This window comes from Eschrichtius robustus, chromosome 5 (genome assembly GCF_028021215.1).
Source record: "Eschrichtius robustus isolate mEscRob2 chromosome 5, mEscRob2.pri, whole genome shotgun sequence".
Lineage (NCBI taxonomy): Eukaryota > Metazoa > Chordata > Mammalia > Artiodactyla > Eschrichtiidae > Eschrichtius > Eschrichtius robustus.
In genome coordinates, this window is record NC_090828.1 from 85,217,018 (window position 1) to 85,234,844 (window position 17,827).

Genomic DNA, 17,827 nt, shown 5'->3' on the forward strand with positions numbered 1-17,827 from the left:
GGCCCTCTTTTGTTGCTTCCCTTTTCCTCATCTGCTCCACTAATTATCCATCCACACCACTGGATCCTGAACCATCTGCCTTTGAACTCCATTTGGCCTTCCTCTAAGGAAAAGAACCTCCTCCAAGTCCTCCCCAATAAATGTCTTGAACTTCTAATCCAATCTAATGCATTCTTTTTAATCGCGATCAAAAAGGAGGATCAGAAACAATTGACATTCATACGACAAAAACATTCATTTACAGTTTTACTTCAAGGAGACATTAACTCTCTTCCTTTTCTCATAGTTTGTCTTGGACATCCTGGTCATCCCTTCAAATCTCACAGTGATCCATTACCTTAATGGCACCATGCTGAATGGACAAAACTAACAAGAGCTGGCTAGTACACTGGCAGACCTGGTAAGATACAGTCACTTCCAGAGAGTGAGAGATAAACCCTAGGAAGATTCAGAAACCTATGGGCTCAATAAAGTTTTTAAAGTCCTGATGGCCAGAGATATCCTGGGCTATCCTCTGTAGAGTAAGAGAAAAATCCCTGCATCTTGCATCCTCTGCTACGAAGAAGGAAGCACAGTGCCTGGTACAGCTTTTGACGTTCTGGTGATAGTAAATTCTACCTGGCACTTATCACCATATGAAATTACCTCCTTTAATTAATTATTTACTTATTTATCATCTGAGTCTCCCACTTGACTGTAAGCACTATAAGGGAAGGATACTGCTATAACTCCAGTATCTAAAATTATGTCTGGCTCAATGGGTGTTAGGAGCAGCATACCCTAGGTGCAGGCAAGAAAGGACACTTAGAATTTAAAAACAAAAATATAAACAAGTACAAGTCGATTTACTTTTCATGATACTCACACACCAGCGATATGAAACAATTTAAGTGATAAAATGCATCTCTCTCTAAAAAATATTTTAGTGTAAGTTCTAAACAGTTGCTGTGGTACTATTAAGTGTTGTGCGTATATATATATATAATTTTTGTGTGTGGAATCTAAAAAAATAATACAAATGAACTTATTTACAAAACAGAAACAGACTCACAGTCATAGAAAACAAACTTATGGTTACCTAATGGGGTAATAGGGGAAGGGGAGAGAGATAAATTAGGGGTTTAGGACTAACATATACAAACTACTATATACAAATAGATAAACAATTGCCCTCAGTGGAAGAGAATGGCCCACCAAAGATCATGTGTTCTCTCCTCCCACACCTGGGGCAATAACTGGACAATGTGAGGGTTTAAAAGTCTGACCCCCTGGCCTCAAGGAATACGGAAGGAATATTCTATCTCCTGAATGTCTCACGGGATTTCCAGAGGCCTTTGTTGCAAAAGCATCTTAGTTCAATTCCTTCCTCTGCCCAATCCTACCTTTGACTCCCTCACAAATGTTGATCCCAAGGGCAGGCCCCAGTATACTTCCCATACACACCTTTTGCCCGTTTCCTGTGGAACCTCAGACAAACATGGTAGTTGCAGAACAAATGAATAAATGGGTACTGTGCTAACCTTGACTCGTGTGGAGAGAAGGGTCCAAGAACTAGCTGAGATGTGCAGGCTTTAGAATGGCAGGGGACAATCCAGAGCTGAACCCAGGCATATGCAGCACCTTAGAATGGGAACAGAGCTACAACCATAGGACTGGAAAAGATGTCAATTTTGGTAGAGAGCCACTTTTTTTGAGGTGAAATCTTATGTGAGATTATCTTATCCAACTTGGTTTCTATTACTGTGATACTCCTTTGAAGAACCTAAGACTCCTCTGTATAATTTGAAGTGGGAAAGAGAAACTCTACCCTACTCCAATGTTTTCAGAAGTTATTTAACTCTAGAAATTCTGGCTTTTTTTTTTCTTTTTTTCAAATTGAAGTATGGTTGATTTGCAATGTTGTATTGGTTTCAGGTGTATAGCAGGGTGATTCAGTTATATATATACATATATATACATATGTATATATATATATATATATATATGTTCTTTCTCAGATTCTTTTCCATTATAGGTTGTTCGGTATGTTGAATATAGTTCCCTGTGCTATACAGTAGGTCCTTGTTGTTTATCTATATATAAATTTATTTATTTTACTTTATTATTTTAAATATTTCTCTTTTAATAAATATAATATTCTACATGGAAGGTGATGCTGAGATCTCCAGGTTATAGTTGGTCCATGACTCAAACAAAGAGGACCAACTTCATGTGTTTCCTTAGGATAGTAAGCTAGTAGAGATTTGAAATTATTTAAGCTTCCTTCAGATTCTGTCTTCAAATCCAGTGGTACTACATATTCTTGTGTTTGAGCCGTGGTTACAAAAGACAATGAAGTAGGATGTGAGTTACTTTAATTCTGTCATTGTATAGGACCACTTAAAATTTTTTTGTGTGTTTAAAATTTAAGACAGTGAAACAGTGTGAACTTTGGGGTGTAATATCTTAGTTTCATAAGTGAAAACTTTGATTATCCATGAAACATATTATTGAATTTTAATAATGTCACTGACATGAAATTTCATCTTCTTTGTTAAATAAACTTTATTTTAGAGCAGTTTTAGGTTTATAGAAAAATTGCAAAGATAGTATAGAGTTCCTGAATACCTTAAACACAATTCATCTTATTATTAATGTCTTACATTAGTATAGTACATTTGTCACAATTAATTGACTAACATTGATGCCTTGTTATTAACTAAAGATTGCCTTAGTTTTTATCTAATGTCCTTTCTGTTTCGGGATCACATCCAATACACTACATCAAATTTTTCACAAATGTGCCATGTGGGCTAATGGTGGTCTGCTGACCAAGGGATATTTCAAACTATTTCTGAGAGTATTGGCAAAATCTTCTATCATCAAATTTAAAAAAATCTTAATACTGGAAATGTTAAACATATACAAAAGTAGACAAGAGTACAATGAGCTTCCACGTACTCATCACGTACAAATTCTTTTTATTTCTATTAAATTTATAAATAAGGATATAAACTATGGCATTTTTGGTAGAAAGTCTGTTGCAAAATCATACTATAAGATTTTACAGATCTTAGACCATCAAATTTCCCCATCTTTTTCCCCTCCTACCATGAAGAGATTTAGGTCTTTAATTTACTTTTCTTTTAAAATTTATTTATTTTGCTATCATTCATATGTAGAGTTCTCCTACTGTACATGAAAGGTGGGCATTTGATTTCCAAAAACATAGATAGTTATAGCCTATCAACTTGACTGTGCAGTCATAATAGTGATAATTATTAAAGATATGTAACAGGGAAAAGAGGTTATTGATTAATGTTAAACAAAGTAAACACAGTATAAAATTGTATACGGTGATGGCAACTGTGTAAACATATACTATATATGAACTAGAGGGAAATAGAAAGAAACAAAATTGGTGTTAATGTCATGTGATGCATTTGTAGTTGACTAATTGATTTTTTTAACTAAACAATTTATTTTGAGATAATTGTAGATTCACATGCTGTAAGAAATAATACAGAGAGATCCCATGTATCCTTCACCAAGTTCCCCCAAGGATAACATCTTACAAAATTGTACACTATCACAACCAGGAAAAGACATAGGTCCAGTCAATATATACATCTTCCTTTAAATACCGATTATTTCCAAACTAAAGTTCAAAAAGAAAAAGATGATTATTAGTGATTGCTCTATAAGTATTACTGAAACCAATTTTGTTGCAGAGGAGATAGGAGTATCCATCTGGGTATCAGAATTGCTAAGTATGCTGTGGTCTGGCCTTTTTAGATAGTTACAGAAACCCAGAAAATAGGACATTATACTAGTAAGTAAATCAAAACACAGGTTTACCACTTTTCTCTTTTAAGATTAAGTTAACAATTCTTAATTTCTCATGAAAAATAGTTACTTGATGTTCATTCTTTCCTGAGTGCTTTTCCTCTGACTTTTTAGCTCAGTGGTGAGTACCCCATGCCTGATCCATAGCATTCTGTGTCAGCAAGAGACACCAGACTCTTTCTCTGATTCTGTATGTTCATGTCTCGCTCTACTTCTCTTTCACTTTGCACAAGAAAGTGAAATCAAGCAGTTCTCTAAATAAAACTCAAAGACAACTTGCCCCTTATGTACATTTAAGGAATCAAAGGAAGACTTAATTAATCTGATTCTTAACAATCTGAAAACAGATGGGCACTAAATAAAAACAGAATATTGCTATATTGTCAATCACATCAATGGAACTCAAAGTTGTTGATTTGCTTCCCACTTTTAAAAAATGAATATAAATTAAAATGCAAATGAAATGACAAATGCAAGCCCATTTGTAAATTAAAATACTACCCATAAGAAAAATGAAATAAGACAATGAGCCTATCATGGGGGAGGTAAGATATTAGTAGGTTCTTACTCATTTTGTCCTCAAACTAATGATCAAGGCGATAGGGCTTGAGTGTCCTGATTGAAAACTGTAACATATTTTTAAAAATGTTTCTCAGAAGAAATACAGCATAATAACAAGTATCATCATCTTGAACACTGGGTGAGCTACATGCAAATTAGTCAACAATTATGGTTGACTAAGAATTATATTTAACAATTGAATGTCACTTCATACATGAATTATCATAAGGCAATTGAAAAGTAGTATCATAAGGCAATTGAAAAGTAGTACTTAAAGTAGTCATCTTTAGAGAGGTCAGTTCTAAAAATGCAAATTTGAAGTTAAGGTGGATTACTTGTTAAATAGAAAGAGGGTCAAAATCTTTCCTATTATTGGATGGAGAGATTGGAGTCAATGCATTATGGATAGACTTTGGGAACAGAGCAGAGAAAAAAAAAGAACTTTTTTGAGAACTTCATAAACTTTTTTTTTTTCCAAATACAACTGAAGAGTACAATTTAGATATTTAGTAGTATCTTGCCAAGTCTCTTAGTCAAGTGAAAGCAATTTTAGGTTTGTAACTTTTTATCTCTGCTCTTTTATGTCCACATACATTGTTATTGTTCTCTTGTCACTTTTAACTTCTTGTATTTCTAATAAAGCCATACTTTTGAAAAGAAACACTTCCATTTGGAACATCTATCTGCAGCTTTCTACTTTTCATTGAGTGGAATTTGGAGGGGGTATTTTATTTTCCTTCTAGATCTATTTTGCAGCTAATAATATCAGAAACATTTTAATTTTAAAGATTCTATCTTAAAAAACAGCTTCTTTCAAACCTGTCAACCCTATAGTTAATCCACATTTGAAGCAAGGTTAATCCTGGAGATTTTTAGAAACGCCAGTCTCTAAAGAGATCCAGTTGCTAACATAGCAGATAACACAGATCTTATAAGATCAGGAATTTATCCATACAAAATATGAACAACTAAAAGCAAATTTAACCAAGGAGCTAAAGTATCTGTATATTAAAAACTACAAGACATTAATGAAAAAAATTGAAGATGATACAAATAAATGGAAAGATATTCCATGCTCATGGGTTGGAAGAATCAAAATCGTTAAAATGTCCATTCTAGCCAAAGAAATCCAAAGATTTAATGCAATCCCTTTTAAAGTTCCAATGGCATGTTTGAAAGAAATAGATTCAATAATACTAAAATTTGTATGGAGCCACAAAAAACCCCGAATATCCAAGAGTCTTGAGAAAGGACAAAGCTGGAGACATCACACTCCCTTGTTTCAAATTATGTCATAAAGCTATAGTAATTAAAACAGTATCCTAATGGCATAAAAACAGACACATAGATCAATGGAACACAGTAGAACTCAGAAATAAACCCGGGCATATATGGTCAATTAATTTACAACAAAAGAGCCAACGATACTCAATGGGAAAGGACAGTCTCCAATAAATGGTGTTGAGAAAATTGAACAGCCACATGCAAGAGAATGAAACTCAACCCCTATTTTATACCATACACAAAAAATTAACTCAAAACAGATTAAAGACTTGAATGTAAGACCTGAAACCATCAAACTCCTAGAAGAATGCATAAGTGGTAAGCTCCATGACATAGGTCTTGGCTATGATTTTCTGAATCTAATACCAAAAGCAAAAGCAACAAAAGCAAAAATAAATAAGTGGGACTACATCATACTAAAAAGCGTCTGTGCAGCAAAAGAAACCATCAGCAAAATGAAAACGCAACCTACTGAATGGAAGAAAATATTTGCAAATCATATATATGATAAGGGGTTAATACCCAAAATATATAAAAAACTCATACAACTCAACAGCAAAAACAACAGACAAACAAAACACAAAAACCAAATAACCCAATTTTAAAAGGGAGAAAGGACCTAAATAGACATTTTTCCAAAGAAGACATCCAAATAGCCAACAGATACATGAAAAGGTGCTCAATATCACTTATCACCAGAAAAATGCAAGTTAAAAACCACAATACCATCTCACACCTGTTAGGTGTGGTGCATGTGCCAGACATGTAATAAACATTTTATAAATGATAGCTCTTATTTTCACAGTCATTATTATCATCATTGTAATATCCTGTGAAAGGGCTACAAAACACATTTTACATGTTTTCACTCCTTTACCAGTTGCTCTCTTATATAGCAAGGCCTGCCTTCTGTACTCAGATACCTCCTTGGAGTATATTAGATCTGAAGGAGAAATGTTTGTTTTCTCGGTGCTATAAGAAAATTAGAAAGCGAATAGATAGCATTTTCTGTGTTTTTGACCAACTTAAAAAAATACATATATATGTGTGTATATATATATATATATATCACATATAGGATACTTTGGCACACTATTGAGGAATGCATATTTTTAACATTTTTATATCTACAAACACACATATGGAGACAAAATGAACTAATTTGTAGGTTACTTCAAATATGAGAAAGTATGTAATCTTTCTACTTTCTTTTTATGTGTCACTGTGCTTCAGATATCTTCTTGCAGACCTGCTAAATGGGAGGGAGATGAAGAGAAAGAAGGAGAGAGAAGAGAAAATTCAATTTAGATTGCAATAAAGTTGCCAGACTGTACTCATAATATATCTTCAAAATGTAATTTGTAAAGCCAATGCAAACATACATCACAATCTAATAGTGATTGTCATATTATATTAAATTGTAATTAATAAAGTGCCCTGGTAATATTCATTAATTCAATTCACTCCTCATGATGCTTTTAAAAGCACGTCTATTTTATTCTTCTTTATTTTTCTGTAACCATTAAACTGACCTGTAAACAATTATAGATAAGGGGTAGCTACCCTTGCTGAGAGTTTGCCTTCACAATACTTGAGTGTAGAAAAGTAACCCACCCTAATGGGAAGCGGCCATGGAAGTCAGGTGGAAGATAGGTTTGTCTTTACCATCAGGAAGACAAAGGACAGATGTGGAGTGGTCATTCATACAAGAGGAGTGGGAGAAAGGCCCTAGTCTAAATCCACATTTTCTAGCTATTTAAAACTGAGAAAATTACTTAAGAACCCAGGGCAGCCATTATTTCACTTTGATAAAACAAAATTGGCACAATCTCAGATTTTATCCATATCCCTTATTTTGAATGTCTGTATCCTTATAAGAGCCTTTTCTTTATATGAAGCATAAAAGAGGTTCATTCATTCATTCATTCATTTATTCATTCATTCAGCAAATTCTTATCGAGCACTTATTATATGTGAGGTGCCAGTAAAACCAAGAAGAATAAAATAGAAGCCTTGCAAAGTTCATAAAGTTCATAAGTGTGGTAAGTTCAGTAATAGGTTATGGATAAATGTTTATGGTAGGAATGTTTAAATTTGCTCTATGAAAGTCAAGGGAAAATTCATGTAGGAAATAAAATTTAAGTTGAGCTTGAGTAACAAATATTGCTTCAGTGAATGGATCTACTAGCTGCACAAGTCAGAAGTTGTCCTTGACCCCACCCTTTTCCTCTTATCTTGTCTATTTTTTCCTCAATGATACAATAATTCTGTATACTTTTCTCTATTTCAACTATCCCTGTCCAAGTTCAACCTACTGTCCCCTCTCACTGGACTAGGGAAATAGCCTCCTAATGAGTTGACCTGCTTCCACTCTGCCCTTTCTCCAGTTTTCTATCTGCAACCAAAGTGAACAAGTATAAACCCCATCACCTCCCCTTCCTGCGTTCCACAGACAATGGTTTTTCATGGGTATTCAGATAAGGCAAAACGTCCTCACCAGAGTCCACAATACCTGGGATGGTCCAGTGCTCATCTATGTCTACTCCTCATTTAAATCTTGCACTCTTTTCTAACAGCTATCTCTGTTCTGGAAAATAAAATTACTCCTCTGTTTCTATTCTTCTCAAACATGTCAAGTTCTCTCTCACTACAAAGTTTTTGCACCTGCATTCTGTCTGCTTGGAATGTTTTTCTTTCCTCTTCCCATTTTAGCCAAGTACTCTCTTTCTCATCTTCATATCTCAATTTAAGCATCACTTTCTCAGGAGAGGTTTACCTTATGGGCCCTTCCTCACTACCACCACCAGCGAAAGCTAGATTGCCTTGCTAACCATTCTCACAGAACTGTGTTCCTTTTCTTCAAAGCAAAATTTATCTTTGTGTGTTATTACATCTGTGAGGTTAATAAATATCTTTTTCCATCACTAGATCAAACCTCATGCTGGCAAGAGCTGTCTGTTTCTGCTCACTCTTGAATCTCCAGCAGCTAGCAGATTACCTGACCCAAATAGATGCTAAAACAATCATTAAATGGGATGAATAAGTAAATTAATAGATAAGATGGATGAATAGACAGGTGGATGGACGGGTAGTTGGATGCCTACATGGATATATGAAGTTTTCCAAATAGATAAAAGGAAAAGAAGAGACATCCAGGCAGTGTATGAACAAAGGCATAAGAAAATAGCAGCCTGTGGCTTTGCTTTGAATGAGCATAGAGTGGATGGGATGTGAAACTGGAAAAGATGAGGATGGGGGAGTGGGTTGAAGCCAGACTGCAAATTTGTTGTTTGCCAAGTTAAGAAGCTTAGGTTTTTCATCCTGTGGCATTTGACAGTCAGAGGAGGCTATTAGGAGGACAAACAGTATAATTATATTTGTTTTTTTATTACGATAACCCTGGCAGGAAGCGGGGGGAGACAGTACTAAATATAGAGAGACTATTTACAGGGAAACTAGTTGCAAGGCAGCTCCGATTACGCAGAATTGTCATTCAAGCAGGAGCAATGGAGGGAAGCAAAAGCATGGAATATACAGTACATGGGCTCCATACAGGAGGGCGCTCAGACAGGCTGACATGTGGGATGAGTGAAGATCCGAAGGACGGGGTGCAACTGAAGGCTGGGGTGTGATTGCGAAGGACTGGGAATAGCAGGTTAAGACATTCTGTGATTGTTCTTTATCCCTGCCTAATTTGATTATTGTTTATCAGCAGCATTAGAGATTCCAGTAACTAAATTATAGATATGGAAATATTTTTAAAGATGATCAATGAAATGGAAGTTGCAAGGTATTAGTTGTCAAAAAGATACAGAAATAGCAAAAAGTTTCCATGCACATATTTTAATAGGAGAATTAGTTTTAAGAATTAGTCATAGGGTTATATTTCAAAATTATTTGTACATTTAAACATATTTTTAGAAATAAAAGAATAAATTTCTAGAAACAGTTTAACACTGAAGAAAATATGTCATATAAAATATATCCAGTTCATTTATAGGAGGAAATAAAAAATACTCTGTGTACTGGGAAGAGCGCATATGAAAAAATTTATTTTATTTCTTACTTGGTTTGTCAGATGTTCTTTGTGGACATTGCCTTTTCTTTGCAAGGTGGATCCCTTCCAGGAATGGACCCTGGCAGACATAGGCTCAGCTGTCACTTGAAAGTTGGCATATCCTTGCAGGTAAACAATTGGTTAGTGTGCCTGCTTTTTTGTCGCCCCTGCCATCTGCCCCCATCCATTATTTTATGCCCTTCTTTGCCCTGCTTTGAGATCTGAAATGCTGACCACTAAAGACTGTATCACCCAGGCTTCCTTGTTGGCTGGCCTCTAGTATGGTGCAGCTAACATGGAGCACAGGCATGAGATCAGAAGATGGAGACATAGAGAGGTCTTGGTACCATACCTCTGTCCCTGGTGTGGACCTTTCTGGATGTCTCTCCTCTTAGCTCTAAATATGCTCCAGTAACTATGTTCTTTGATCCACTTGCCCAGTCAGCCTCATGAATGCCAAGTGCTCATATTCTTGAGAATCTCTGGGTCCCTCCCTATCTTTGTGGTTCCTCCAAATATGGCCACATATATATGTAGATTTTCCCTTTATTAAAGTGTCTTTCTGAGATGAATTCTGTTTCCTAATGGGATCAGCATGTTCCAAAGTCAGACAGACTTGGTTCCAATAGTTGCTTTACTCTTGTTACTGTGAAGCTAAAGCAAGATATGAATTCAAGTATCCTCACCTATAAAATGTACATAATAATAAGATGTACTTTATTGAGACCTTATGAAGACTAGATGAGCAAATGTATATAAAGTGCCTTGCACAGAGCTTAGTACTTATTGATCATTACAATAAATGCTGGGAAGAAAATTAAAATAAGAATAAGGTATATTTCCATGAAGTCTGCCAAGGAAAATTCTTACATTCTCTTTGGGACGTCTTGAGGAAGTAGAGATCCAGCGGTCATACTATTCTCCACCTCTAAACTCATACATTTCTTAGCTGGAGAAATGAATGTTAGGCCAGGGTATTTTAAGTCTCTAGCACTCCAGACAGGGTGTAGCCACCTCTTCCTATCACAGAAGGGCATACGGAATTCATTATTTCCACGAGGACTTTTGTAAATCAGGTTTTTAAAAATTACATTATTTAACACCTGTATTGGGTTATTTGCATATTTTAAATTACTATTTTAAGTAATAGCTTAATTTTTACTGCCCTATTAGCATCTTGTATTTGAGAGGAATACTGTACATCCTTTCTTCTAAAATCACTAGGAACACACATTGGAAATATCACTAAACCTCAGTGCCTAGATTTTCCAGCAGGTTGTGAAAAGGAACAAGAATAACCAACTCCTAAGTTAATAGACAATTCATCTGAAATGAAATGGAGCAATACTACATGAGGACAAAGCTTACGGTGAAAAAAATGGGGTATATTCCAGAGGCCAGAATCAAAGTTTGTAGATGACAACAAATTCCCCGAGAAAGATGACCTTATATAGTGGCCAGGAAAGCAAGAGAAAAAGAAAGCGCTGTAAGGAATGTATCCGTTCCTCTTGAGCCGTCCATCTACGTCGGATCAATAGCTCTTCCAACCGTGGGACATGCAAGCTTTCAGCTTGAGAAATTGAAGTTCTCAAAATAAGTCAGGGTTGCAACACAAGTCCATCATGGTGTGTCACAGAAATGAAATGAGTTGTCTCCTGCTCGATTGATGACTGACATCAAACCAGGAGGAAAAAAGAAGAAAATAAACGAGTTGCGGGTTTTGAAAAGTTGTTGCAGAGACTTCTGTGGAAAAGTTTACACTAAGGGGACCGTTCTCTGCTCGAAGCACGTGCGTAACTCCCATCACAGTAATGAGAGTTCCGCAGCGTGCCCAGGAAACAGTGAGGGGAGAGTGCCCAGGAGAATCATTTACTGCGATGATATTTTTATACAAGCTCAAATAAGAAACCCAGAACTTCTCAGACTGGGGTGGGGAACAACCATGGAATGCCCAAGGATTGGTAGAAAATGAGAAAGGCAAGGCGGGGAACAGGTGATTTTTCAATACAAAGTGATGATATGGATCTTATATAATGACTGGAGCAACACATGCTGGCAATGGCCTATCCTGTAAAACAAACTTGTAAGAAAGAAATCAAAGGCTGTTCAGCATATGTCTGTGTTGCACAGCTAAAAAGACCCCTGTAGAGCCTACAAACAGAACAGTGAAATCAATGTTTGGTGCAATTTCTAACTGAACTTCATGAAAATAAAAGGAAAAAAAAAAAGCAACTTTGTTATCCATGCTACAAGTCCTCCTGCTCCTCTATTATTTATCCAGGCTTTCAAAGTGATTGACCTGAAAATACTATCCATCAGTGTCTACAGATGCCCCGGACACGTTAGAGAACTGTGAACTGACTGCCTTACACGTATCAGCTCTTCTTTCCTTAGCCATTGCCTGGAGCAAAAAAAAAACAGAATGGGAAGCAAGGGCATCCCTGGCACCAAAGGTGAAGGATGTTACGCTTAGTTGTGAGATGTCTGCATTGCCTCATGTAATCTCAGTCAGCGCCTTCCAGTTAGCAGACATTTGCTCTAGAAGACTCTGTACCTTTGCCACCCACTGGGAAGCCAGGGTTGAAGCTAGTTAAATCAATAGGCCATCATCTGTCCTCTCTTCCCCTTCATGCTCTTCATTTGATATTATCTGGAAAATGCTTTTTATTTATCATTACCTCAGTCAATTCATCTCTAAAATGGACCTTTCTCCTCCTCCACAAAACGGTATGGGATTCTGAGCTTCTTCAATCAGTATGTGAAATGATTGGCAGGGAATTCAAGGATTTGACTTAGAAATATGAATGTGTACCAATTCCCCTCCTTTGTATGCCTGCTGTGCAAAAATCATGTGGCACCGTGGTGAATACAATGCAGTTATGCAATGTTTACTGAATCAGCAGTCACTCCATTATCAAATATATAATTTTGTACAGAATTCCTGAAATATATACAGTATTTTCTTCAGGGTAGCGGGAGGAAGTTTGAAGCACAGCCCTAAATTAGTGTTCAGAAAATTGCAGTTAGAATATAATGGAACACACTTGGAAATATACACTAGTAACTCTATCCCCCGTAATGTGTTCACAGATGTGATTACATACATGAAAACATGATTTTTTAAAAAGCATACAGTATAACAAACTCTTCTGGTATTTTGCTTGGTAGCGGAAATTACAGCCAGGTGCCTTCTGATATACCTTTGATTGACATAAATGAGTTGCTGTATTTTCATTATCAATGACATTTCTCTCTCTGTCTTGCTGTCTCTGTCTCTCTCTGTCTCTCTTCTTGTCTCTCCTCTCTCTCTCTTCCTCCTAAGAAACAAAGCAGATTTTATTATCCCCACTTTTCTCCACAAATCAGTACAATGTTAACGTTATAGAGAATTTGAAGTAGTATTTCAGCTACTAAATTCATATCTATAAGTTTATAAATTTGAAAATTCTACTTAAAAAGTAATCTTTGCTGATATTTAAGCCTCTTCTATCTACACTGTTTTTATTGATTGATTTATTCACACTATTTATTTACTTACATACTGCTGTGCAGTTGAAAATACTAGCTTATGATATACAAAATGTTTAAGGCTCTTAATCGCTTGGTTGGTTGAAATACTGAACATGAACTTTCCACCAAGGAAACAATTCCAAATTGTTAAATTCAGTTAAATATCAGTTAAATTAGAATGAATCCATCTAAAATGGGAAACAATGTTTCACAAGTAAAATTCACAATTATAATTTAGAATAGTCTGAAAAGTTGTATTTCTCAGAACGAATCTATTTAAACGTTACTGATAAGAATATTTTGTTCTTTTGAGATGCAATGGAACTTTTACATTTCTAAAATTTTAAAGAAAACTACCTGAAAGCTGTCTCGCTCAAGTTTATTTCTCCCTTTAATCATATAAATTATCACAATTTGATGCTAGATCTTAATCTTCCTTAGGACAGATAATCACCTCATTAACTTGTTATTATTAATTTTCTATAACTTCTACCCTGCCAACATCCAATAGGACTTTCAATTTGTTATACTACTCCTTCATGGGCTCCCCCAAACCACCTTCAGTAACCGGTGTTTACTTTTGGTTGTACGAAGGCATACCAAACATTTACTATGTCCCTGAATGTGCCCTGTCCATGCATTATATGTGCTACTCGCTCTCTGAATGCTGTTTATCCTTATCCCATTCTCCATCCTCTCTTCTCCCTTCTTAACCCTGCCAAGTCCTACTTTTGCTTTTTATAACCTTTTCCAGAAAACCTGTCGTGATCTTTTCCCACCTACCATCTTGGATAAATTGGCAACTCACCTCCTTTCTGAGATGTTTCTTGTATCATTTACCATACTCTGTTTGTACTTTTTAATCACTTATCTCCCTTACATAAACTGTGAGCTCCTTGAGGAATGGAACTAAGTGGTTGAGGCTGATAAGCCATCATCTGCCAATGAACCTTGCTTGGAGTATTTGTTCAATAAATGTTTGCTAACTAAATAAATGAAGGCATTACCCACCCACCCCTACTCCTTCTGCACTGAAATCTAGTCAGTTTTAATAAAGTGAACTAATCAGATTGAAAGAGATCTTTTGAAGACAGCAATTTTCTAAATAAACATATAAGAGCAGCCAGGCTCATAGTAAAGGCTCAGAAATATTTGCTGAATTAATTCAAAACGGTGCTTGTGCATTAAGCTGATTTTCTACCCATGTATAGGTTTTCTAGATGTGATAATCACAACAATTACTTAATAGCGCTTGCTATGCTCTTCAGACCTAGAAATGATAATTAATGTGGTGATTGTATAGAATCATAAGTTAAATGAGGACGAATTAATTTGTCTTTCAAAATTGCTCATGCTAAAGTTGGAATTTTGAGTTTTGTGTAGGTGTGTATTTGTTCAATAGATTCTTTTATACTGAAATGATGTGAAGTAGAAAGTGACAGAGAGATAGGATGGTTATGAGATAAAGGGTTAAAAAATTGGTCAGTGTGAATTACTTAATTTTTTTGCACTTGTCTTTTTTTCTGAAAGATCCTTGTCCAGTGGATCAATTTGTCATCAAGAAGGTAATCTATATATACTTTGCAGCAGGTACTGTAGCTCTTAACTCTGCATTTAGCTGATTCAGCTCCTACCCAGACTACTCTGACCTCAGAAATATTCCCTGCTAACTGTCCTCCTGTTCACTCCAATTTGTACTGCCTAAATGCTTACTGGTGAGTGTCCCTCTGGCCATTTTGAAAGGTGTTTCATCACACTACAATAAATGTGAAATACTGATGCACTCAAAATGGCACACACACACACACACACAAAAGGCAGCTGGATATCGACATGGGACTGGACAGGGGCATTTATTACACTTTACTCTTATACCTTTGTCTACCTTTGGCAAAGGAAGATTTTAAGTGTCCCTGGTGGTCTATGTCAATAAATACTACATGGGAGTTAAATTAGACCTCAAGTCAAGCACACATCTATGTTGGCTGAGATACCTTCAACCTAAAATCCCTGGAAAATTTACATTTTTCCACTAAGTTAGCCAGTAATAGAGTGAAATGAGTGAGAAAAAAGCAGCTGTCTAGTTTGTACCTTGTATCCCTCCAAACAAACGTGGTCCAGTTTTTAGCCTCTGTAGGTGTATTGCAGTAATTAGCTTAACAGTCTTGCAACCTTTCAGCTTAGAAACACTGTTGATTTCATGGCAAACCTTTACTAAGGAAGATAAAACATTATGACATAAAATCCTGAGAATTAGGGAAATTCTGACTTATTATCAATCTTTCCTATATAGCCTAGTTCAAAAATGTCTTCTACATCCTGAAAGTGAATTGGGAAACAGATGTACTTTCTGAAGACAGAAATACGATCATATTAGTTAGTTGTTAACTGAGTTGCTGAGTCAAAGGTAAATTTAGGTGAAGCAGTCAATTCAGCACCCTCAAATTAGTATTTCTTCAATTATTTTGGTTCTTTGTAGGATTCATACAAAGAACCAAAATATTCACACAAATAACCAATCTGGAAAATATTTAGTCCTGTCTACAGATAACACTATTTATCTTTCAATTTGTCCCACATTTATTCTTTGTGATTTTTGATCAGAATATTTTTATGTTTCAAGGTATCACTTTTACCTCCTTTTAGTATTAGAATTATTTTCCGCAGAGGACAGAAGAATTCCAAACTATAGATCAAGACTCCATTTAAAATGAACATCACAAGAAGTGTTTTGCCCTAACTTTAATCAGAGGTAGTTTCTGCTTCTGATCATCTGACTAGGAGTAAAACAGATAACTAATTGGGCCAAGTTTCTTAGAGTGGGAAAAAAAATGTATTCAAATAATCCTGGTAGCTGATCTAAAGGGACCATTTATGAAGAATTCTTGAGAATACTGGCACATTTTTTAAGATCAGAACAACAAGTTGAACCTATGGAAAATTGTCTCAGTAGGTTGTTTTCAGTGGTATTCTGGTAAATGTTTAACAACCAGTTCTTGGGGTATGGAGAGGCAGATTTACAGTGTTTTCAATTTCTATGGTATAAGTATACCAACTCACAGCTGATTTCAGTCTGCCGAAGTGACGTCGCTAATGGAGAATCAGGAAGAGATGCCCACAAATGGCTGTCATGAGCTGGTTCAAGCCAGCTCTAGCACAGTACTAGTTATCTTGCCAACATAACTTCTCAACCCCAGTTTTAAGACTGAGAAAGGGGAAAGAGCACTATGAAATGCATGGAAGCCATTAATTAAAAGTATTATGAAATGGTAGCTTGCTTTCTCTTTTAACCCCTACTACCTAACAAAACAACAGCAACAACATTTTATTTTTGTGTAAACTTCCAATATTTTTACATTTACCTTAATTGCCTTTCTTTATATTAGAGGTTGGGGACCTTGGGTTTTCTCACTGAATCGTGATCCAGAAGTATTTGGCTAAATTAAGAATAAGCATAATCTATACAATTTAGTGTTTGCTATAAAGTATGTGTGTATTATTATGTATTATTATGTATGCATTATTCCCCAGAAATCCACATGGCTATCATCTTCCTCTCATTGACCTCTCTGTTCATATATTACTTTCTGAAATAGGCTTACCCTAACTACCCCATTTAAAATTGTCACTAACCCCTCTTATACTTCTTCTATTATTTTCCTTGGTACTTTTATCTTCTAGTATTACTGAAAATTTTACTTATTTTGCTAATTGAAGATTATCTGTCTCTGAAAGTATGGTATGTTTTGTCTGTTTTGTTCACTTATGCCTCTCCAGTTCCCAGAACAGTGCCTGGTATATAGTAGATGCGCAATGAATATTTGTAGAATGAAGGAGAGTATCCCAATGTCAGATCAGAAATAAAATCTACAATGCTCAGGAAGAGTTCTCTGGCAGTGTTGGTTACTTAATTGATTAGCAAGAAATTATGGGATGTCACTCAGCAATAGGTTTCAAAAATAGCCTAGATTCTCATTCTTCTGAAATCATTTAGATATGGTCCCATTTAAAGACTGAATATCACCCAGTCTAGTGATTTTTAGGGTTCCTTAGAGACCCCTCAAAGACCTAAGAGGAGAGGAGAAGGAGCCAAATGGATGGAGCTCAGGTCTCCACTCTGGCTCTATTCAAGGACCCTGCTTTTGTCACCTCTGGTTATGTGTAGGGAGGGGAGCTGGCAGGTGTGTGTATGGGGGGTGGGAGGCTGTGTTATAACAATTTATTGGAATGAAAATTTCTACTGCTGAAGTTTGGAACACTATTTTAGATTGCTTGCAGCTTAAAATCCTATATTTTCTTCTATATATCTAATTATTTAAGTTCTTATAATTAGTTAATAAACAGAAAAAAATCCATCTTTCCTTTAAAGTAAATTACAAAATGTCCTTTTATAAAATACCACCTAACAGGCAGGGGCCATAATATTTCAGTAAACTCTTCCCTATTTTTCTAAAATATAAAATGTGTCTAAAATATATTTATCCATAGCATTTACAAAATGGTTTTGAAGAAAATCATATACAAGATTTAAGAGGATGGATTTGAAAAGAAACACAGTTTTTTTAAAAAAAGACTAAACAATCTATTACC